General features: G+C 42.2%; 1 pseudogene; it reads left to right on the top strand.

Annotated features, from left to right (window-relative positions):
* The first annotated feature begins 509 nt into the window (after positions 1-509).
* On the top strand, positions 510-1,413 carry LOC115526886 (annotated as a pseudogene).
* Positions 1,414-9,059: the final 7,646 nt, after the last annotated feature.

The raw sequence follows: 9,059 nt of genomic DNA on the forward strand, positions 1-9,059 counted from the left end.
AAAAGATCTAAAGAAATGGGAACATGCCCGACGTTTACGGACCAGAAGACTTAACATTGTTATGATGGCAATACTCCCCAAATTGACCTACACATTCAACACACACTCTATCAAAATCCTAGCTGATTTTTTGGTGGAGACTGACAAGCTACTACTAAAATTCACGTAAAAATTCAAAAGATCCAGAATAACTAAAACAATCTTGAAAAAGAAGAACAAAGAGTTGAAAGACTCACTCTTCTCAATTTCAAAATATACTTCAAAATGAAAGTCATCAAGAGAGTGTGGTACTGGTATAAGGATAGATATATAGGTCAGTGGAATGTATAACTAATTTTTAAACCTCAATAATAAAACATATAACTCATTTAAAGAAAATTTTCAATAGATACTTTACTAAAGCAGATCTATGAATGGCCAGTAAATACATGAATTCTCAACATCATTAGTAATTATAGAAATACGAACTCTTCCTGGAGACTTGGAGTTTAAGCAGTGACATTTGTGAAATGTCAGTGACATTGTCACTCAGTGACATCGATGAAAAGATAGAACAAAATGCTACAAGCATAGAACATTGCATTAAGGAAATACAATCTGAAGTTAACAAGCAGTGTCCAGAGGTGCAGCTGCAAACGACAACTGACTGTTTTGAGTGGCTAGATAACTATAATTGTAATTCATCCAAGTCACCTTCCGTTCCCCATGGAGATTTGATGAAATTCCTCAAAACACTGCAAGATTCGTTGAAGAGTGAACTGAATCAAGAAGAAGTGATCCTGGATTCACTTTGGGATCTCTCCTGCCAGAGCAGCACTTCATTCCCGGCAACTCTAAGTGGAGCATCTTTCCATTTCCTCTCTGGAACTTCTCTTCATTCTGTTGAAGATGATTCCTCCATGGATGCACAGTCCGTCTGGGATAACATAAGACTGCATCTTTGACGCTTCTCAGTGAACAAATTACAAAGCCATAATGAAATCATCAATTCACAGCACAAAATTTGGTTGAAAAAGCAGTGCATACAACAACATTTGTTTCTTTATCCAGAATCGGAAGTTATAATCAAGTACCAAAGCATACAGAATAAACTGTTGGCCGAGCTCCTGCAGAACTGTTTTCCTGCTTATAGCAGAGAATCGAATTTAGACATAATGGCTCATGGATACCAAAGTACAATGCTTAAGTTATACTCAATGATAAAAGAGGATTTTAACACACTACATGAAGTTTTAGCTCCCACCTCAACGGTGAAATTCATTAAAGAAACTTTCCTGGATACTGTTGCAGAAGAAATGGCAAAGTTTCTTGAAAATTTTTGTGAGCTGCAGTTCAAAGAAAGTGCTGTCCATATGATTAAAACAAATCAAGAACTCCAGCAGGCTTAGAGGAGCAGTGCATGCTCTGGGTTAGTGAGTTTTTAAATTTGTTCAGTTTGACTTAAGCCTTTTGATACCTTTAATTTTCTAACATTTTTCTATTTAAACTTATTGCAAACTCGAAACTAAATCAGAAAATAAATATTATGAAGTTTTACAGTGCACATTTCTCTTCTGCATTTCTTTTTCTGTAAGTACAGTTCTAGAAGTGCTTTTTTTTCCTGTTCTTTAAATTATTAAAGATATTGAAAACGTAGTCAAAAATGTTGCCAATGAGCTTTGGTTTTTTTGATTGCATAAATTACTGGGTGAAACTGTATGTATGTATATATATATATATGTACATATACATATATATACACATATATATACACATATATACATGAGTCAATATTCATATGTATGTAACAAAAAAGTATAATTCTTAACCCATTGTATCTTCCAAAGCTGAAACGTTATTAGGTAAAAAGAATTGTTAAAAATTTGTTGAAATTTACATAAACTAAAACTGGACATTTAGAACTGTATTCTTTTAGTCAATCAATTCCAATAAAGAGCTATTATGAAATGGTAACTATAAAACTCTATATTATAATTGGTCACAGAGGCATAGCATTTTAGCTATGGCTGACTTAAAAGCTCCTCTAGTATTATTTCTATAAGAATATACATAGAGAAAAGGTAATTTGAAAATTGCTAATTTTATATAAAAGATAAAGGAAAAAAGAAAGAAATTATTGTGATATAATAAACTTCTCTGTCACCATTTTAATTTCCCACTAGTGGAGAAAAATCATGATAAAAATATTATTTTTGAAAATTATTAGTCATGCTTTTATGTGAAAACTCTGAGGTATATTTCTAAATAGGTACATAAACTGTATTTTTTAAGTGTTTGAAAATTGTCATTTGGTGAATTGCTGTCTTTGAATTTATGATCACTTTATAAAAATTTCCATAGCTCACTATATTTTTACATACCTTCTTTAATAAAATGCCAGAATACCAAAAAAAAAAAAAAAAGAAAGAAAGAAAAGAAAAAGAAAGAAATATAAGCTAAAAAAATCCAGTGAGGTACCACTACATACGACATACTACCAGAATGGCTAAACTCAACAAAACTGACAATACCAACTATAAGCTAGAATATAGAGCAACTGGAACTCTCATTCATTAATGGTAGGAATGCAACTTACCACATGACCAGAAACATGTCCACAAATGTCCATAGCAGCTTTATCCATAACAGCCCAAAGCAGGAAACAACACAAATGTCCATCAGTAGGTGAACTGATAAACAAATGTTGGCATATCTATACCATATAATACTATTAAAGCATAAAAAAATGAATTATTTTTTGATACTTATATATCTTTTTATTTTATTATTATTATTTTTTATTTTAAAGAGCAAGAAAGTACACAAGCAGAGGCAGAAGAGAGAGAGAGATTCCCAAGCAGGCTTCACACTTTGTGTGGAGCCCAATGCGGGGCTGGATCCCATGATCCTGGGATCATGATCTGAGCTGAAATCAAGAGCTGGATGCTAAACTGAGCCACCCAGGCACCCCAGGAAATGAATTATTAGTAGTCATGATAACATAGATGAACCTTAAATGCATTATGCTAAGTAACATAACGCAGACTCAAAAACCTGCATCTTATCTGATCCCATTTATATGAAATTGTAGAAAAGGCACAGTTATAGTGAAGGAAAATATTAGTGATTGCTACAGGCTGGGGTAGGGAAAAAAGAGTAAATACAAAGGGGCACAAGGACATTTTGGAGGTGAAGAAAATAGCCTATATCTTGATTGCAATGGTGTTAACATTGCTATATATATATATATACAGTTGCCAAGAGTCATTTAATTATAACATTTAAATGAGAGAATTTCATACTATGTAAATTATACCTTAATAAAGTTGATTTTTAAAAATAATGAACATCAAGGGTGGGTGGCTCAGGCGGTTAAGCATCTAACTCCTGATTTTGGCTCAGGTCATGGTTCATGGGTTCAAGTCCCACATTGGAGTCTCCTTGGGATTCTCTCTCTCCCTCTCCCTGCTCCCCCCACCCCCCGCTTGCACACATGCTCTCTTTCTCTCTCAAAATAAAATAAACTTAAAAAGCATGAACATCCTTATTTAATTCCCATTGTGCTAGCACTCCGAAGGGAAGGTATAGATACCAGGGGAACATTTAATACAGAACCCTGAAATCTGGGTAGATTTCCCTGAAAAAATGAAATCATGAACTGCAGAGATTCATAAATGAGTAGGTGAAGAAGGAAAGGAAGGAAGCAGAGGAAGGAACATGTGCAAAGGCCCTGAGCCTTGAATCCTCTCATGGCAACCTTTCCAATAGAAATCCCACTTCTGCTTGCCCAGCCTTCACACCAGTGGGTAGTTCAATGCTGTAATTATTGTAATTAATAACCATGACCACTATTCATTGAAGATTTACTGTGTCTTTGACTTCATAGTAGACAATTATTCCTCATCGCATTTACTCTTTCAAACTGTACCCACAAGGTAGACTCAATTAGTCCACCGCTTTTATGGTGGACTAAAGAAGTTCTTAAGTCTAAGAACTTCAAGACTTAGAGCCATGAGGTAACTTGTCCATGTCCACACATTTAGCAAATGCCAGAGCCGGAATTCACATTCAGGCTTATGACACTCCAGCCCCTGAGTTCCCAGACACCACTCTATACAGCTTCAGTGAGACAATTCATTGGCTCCCCTCTGCAGGTCACGCATCACTCCCTTTCCTTACTCTTCTTCACATAACACGGTTTCCAATCCCTTCATTGTCCGTTATCTGTAAACACACCAGTTTGTCCACGTTCCTTCCTGAAATTCAACTCCCAAATCTAACAGTTCAGTGATGTTGGAAGAGAGGGCTGTCAAGTGAATGAGCTCTTACAATGAGATCTCTAGAAACCCTGTGCTCAAGAACAAACGGATTTCATGACCACGTTTAAGGTACGTAGACATGGACACACAACTGAGATGCTTTTGAATTTCCTTTTCTGGAACACAGAGCAGTGCAGAGGAAAGAGTATGGCTTAGGGGGCCCAATGCAGGTTGGGTATCCTGGCTCTGACATCCACGGGCTCTAGCTATGTAACCTTAGGCTGGGTTTGTGATCTCTCAGTTTTATCATCTGTACACAGGGCTAACAAAGTCTACTCTGCTGGGGTCTTGTGGCCTTTTGGAGAGAGAAAGTACCCAAAATACCCAGCATGCAGCCTGCCAATTGTAAGTGCTTTTTCAAAAATATTTTTATTTATTTGTTCTGAAAGAGAGAAAGAGTGAGCAGGGGAGGGGCAGAGAGGAGAGAGAGACATCGAGAGAGAGAGAGAGAGAGAGAGAGAAAAAATCTTAAGCAGGCTCCGAACTGCCAGTGTGAGGCCTGATGAGAACTCACGAACCCTGAGATGATGATCTGAGCCCAAGTCGGGTGCTTAAGCAACCGAGTCACCCAGGTGCCCTTCAAAGATCTTTTTAAAGGTTCTGGGTAGTTAGGTTCCCTGGATCTGGCAGCTAGCTTCCTGATTCTAAGTCTACTGTCCTTTTACTCATAGGCTGGAAATACATTTTTTTCATCATCCTATCATAGAGCTATATTCGAGGCTTTGCTATCTTAGAGGTTTTTCCTCCCAAGCAGTACATTTTCTTTTGGCTGCTGGAGAAGCCCAGGATGAAAACTGTACACATGCTTCAAGGGTCTATTTTGAACTCCCACCTAGTGGCTTCTCAGTTTCTGTAAACTTTATAAGTGAATGGTGGTAGGTATGTAGGTGGGAAGCGATTTGATTTACCACTATAAATAAATACTACCATAGTATAAAATTTAGGTATCATAATTGATCACCTTGGGGTGCTCACTGGCAGTCAGACAAGACCGGTAGGGTTGAGTTTCATTGTGCCCAAGCTATAAGGCAGTCTTCTTATCCAATACTCAGTCTACTGGCATTAATTGAGTACTTTACATGGCAAGTTAGCCAAGTGCATGGCAGGATCCCTGCCCCTTCTAGCCAAAACTGCCCTGTCTACAGCCCAACTCAGGGAGTCTGGTCTAGACAGGTTTCTGAACGTAGAGGAAACTGATAGGTCCCAGGATGGACACCTGACCCTAGAGTAACTGAGCAGTGACCACTGGGGTGATGTGGTGACATAAACTCTGACCAATAGGGTAGCAGTCATTGAATCTAGGAAACTTGTTTCCTCTAGGTCTGGGGAGGATTTGGCAAATGGCATGGGGTCAAGGAGCTTATGTGTAGAGGATAGCACAGCCTTTGAGGGAAATGGAGAGCCCAGCTTCGGGTTCTAAGGGCTTTTCCTTCCCGGTTTGCTGTTTATTCACCGCTTCATTCAACCAGTACTTACTGAATACCCACTATAAATCAGGCCCTTGCTGGGTCCCTCTTGAAATGAAAGATAATCTTTGCTCTCCCGGTGCTTCTAGTCTGGAGAAGAGAGCCATTAATAGAATAATCACAGATAAATGAATAATTTTTAAACTTTGGTGAAATATGAAGAAAAAATATAGATAGGGAGCCAGGAGACATGAACAGAGACATCTGACCTAGTCTGCGAGCCTGAGAGACCCTCCCTGGGAAGGAGAACATTGAGCTGAGACATGAAGACCAGTGGGAGTTATTTAGTTGAAGGGTGAATTTAGGGGAGAAATGTGTTCCAGGAAGGGCGAACAGCATGGGTAAAGGTCCTGAGGCAGGAGGGAATGTGGCATGTTTAGTGACTGTCAGAAAGCCAGTGTGTCAAGAGCAAGTAGATGCTATTTACCTCTATCCACAAACACTTTTCCTTAATGTGGCCTGAGGGGACCCTTCCTTGCAAACAAAAGCCCAATGGATAAAAGCATCTCCTGCATATTCCAGGTGCGCAGAGGGGTACAAGAGCAGTGAAGTAACTTATCTTCGCTCTACCATTTATTAGCTGTGTGACCTAATACCTGAGGCTCAGTTTGTGCATCTGGAAATGGAGATAACAAAAAACATTTGTCCAGAGCTGCAGTGAGGATTAAATTTGATGATGCCTGTGTGCCCGCCTCGCTTGGTTTGTGGTGCATAGTAGGGGCTTACTACATACCTCTGCTATTAGCCAAATCACTGAGAAAGGACTAGGGCTCAATAGGATCTCTATTCTTTTTTTTTTTCCCCAAAGTTTATTTATTTATCTTGAGAGAGACAAAGAGTGCAAGTGGGGGAGGAGCAGAGAAAGAGGGAGAATCTCAAGCAGGCTCTGTGATGTCAGTGGAGAGCCCATGGCGGGGCTCAAACTCACGAAACCCTGAGATCATGACCTGAGCCATCTGAAGAGTCAGACGCTTAACCAACTAAGCCACCCAGGCACCCCCATATTTAAATATTTAAATATCTGTTAATTTTAAAACTCCCTTCTTTTTTTTACTCCAGTGAGGGTGGAGGTGGGGCTAAGACGAATGCAGTGTTCAAAACAAGTTAAACGATACTAGAGAAACTATGGGATGCACCGAGGCAGGGCTCCGTTATTAGCACAGGTCAACACAGCCAGGTGTACAGGATACCATATCCAGGGAGCTTGGGCATGGAGTATGCTGGGACCAGATGGGAGAAGATAAAGCTGGAGCCCAGAAGAGGGGAGCTGGGCAAGGGGATCGTGTGGGGCCGGAGACATCGGTCCAACTTCAGAGGCCAGCTCCAGTCTGGGACAGAAAGTCCAGTGAAAGTCATTAGTACTCGTGAACTCCATGAGGGTGGGGCCGCTCAGCTCTCGTTCCTCCGCTGAATCCCAGGTTCTAGCAGGTGCTCAGTGTTAAGTGGATGGAGCAATGATGGTTATCTAGGCTTGGAGTCACATCCCTCACCTCTGGTGTGAGGAGGTCAGGAGGGGCTGTATTGCGGCTTTGAGCAATCCATCCATCTGTTCCAGGGTTCTTCCCATAAGAAGTTACCAGCAGCAGCATACAGGGCTAAAGTGGAGGGCAGTGCCAGAGAGGCAGAGACAAGGGATGAGGGGCCTAGCCATCGGGCTTGGGTTCTGGACAGGACTGATTCCAGAAAGGGTACAGAACTGGGCAGGGTTACTGAAAAGGCAAGGGATCCCAGTCCCGTGGATGAATCTTCAGAGGAGATGGTAGCAGAGCCCTGGAGATACACAAGCTTCTCTTCACACGTATCAACTGACCACCTCATTCTGTAAATGCATCGTGGGATGTTTAATCTTTCCTACCCAGCGGTTGTTTTTGTTTGCTTGTTAAGCCACTGTGGAAATGGAAGTAAAAGAAAAAGAAAGTTGGGAAATTTTTATTTCCAGGAAACAGGGTGGAGGCAATACCCAAAAGGCACGCCATAAAGTTGTTGTAGACAATTGTATAATTGTCAAGAAGTGAGCTAAACATTTTGTTCTGAGCCACCTAGTGGCCTAAGCAAGGAGGGAAACGGGGCGGTGATGGGCTCATTTACGGTGTTCCGAAGATAAACCACCACAATTCAGAGAGAGAAAGCCTTTGAGGGTATTGAAACCTGGGCAGCATGTTCCCCGGGGTCGCCACACAAAGGAGACCCGTGGGGACACGGGGCTTCTGCCAGCACACTGGTGTGCGACTGCTCACACGTTTTCTGCCCCCATCAGGCCCAGCTCAGGAGCCAGAGTGGACTCAGGAGGCTTACCCACAGACCCAGCTGGGGAACAGAATAGGGGAGAACTAACGTCTCTATCCTCCCAGACACATCTCTACCTGGACCATTGCTAGAGACCAAGAGGGGTGTTTCTTCAAACTCTGGGGATGAAGGAACCGGGCACCAGCAGCGTTAATTCCCCACCTGGCCCTGGAAACCAGTGTGAAGTTGGTTTTGACACAAATGGAGGTATAATTAATGAGATTATTAAGGGAGTGAGAGTCCAAAGCCATCCCCAGCTGTGGGGCTTCACTTGGCTTACCCTCCGGTGACTCATTAGCTTAGGCGCAATCCTCACATGCCTGATTTAGAGGACTTACCCTTCAGAGAAAGACTTTAGTGCAATAAAGCAAATGTCAGCAAGTTCGATGCAGCTTAGCGCACCACCCTAGCCTGCACCCAGCTTCCCGGCCCCCTGCGCTCCCTGCCTGAGGCCCCTCAGCCACTCAGCACCTTGACAGGCCCGCACAATGGGCAGGCTTCTGGGTCACGTTCCAAGGCTGAGCAGAACCTCAGGGATTTGAAGCCCGGTAAGGAACTCAGGCATCAACTAGACCAAGCCCTGGACAAGTTTGGTCCAGCGAGATTGTTGGAGATTAGCTCCACAGCGCTGGAGTTAGGGGCGGGGTGAGAGCCAGCCCCCCCCCCCCCTTCCCTGTCCAATGTTCTTCACTCTGCTTTGTGTGGAAGCCATGCTTGGATTATGCAGATGAGGGGCATGGAGTGAAGGAAAGAAATGCAGTCTCACTAGTCTGGGTGGCATTCCTACCTAAGGACTTTCCAAGGAATCTGTGGAGGGGGAGTCTGGAAAAGGAAAGGCTTGTGGAGAGCAAGGCCTCAAGCAAAGCCTTTGAATTGAGATGTTTACAAAGAGCTGGGCTACCCCGGGCTAGGCTGCCATCTCGCTGTTTGTTGACATGGTGCCTGAGGGGGGAGCTGGTGGCCTCTTTGGGCCCCTGAGGGCCCAAAGAACTCCCACTAGGTACCAGGG

The sequence above is a fragment of the Lynx canadensis genome, chromosome D2 (genome assembly GCF_007474595.2).
Source record: "Lynx canadensis isolate LIC74 chromosome D2, mLynCan4.pri.v2, whole genome shotgun sequence".
NCBI classification, from domain to species: domain Eukaryota; kingdom Metazoa; phylum Chordata; class Mammalia; order Carnivora; family Felidae; genus Lynx; species Lynx canadensis.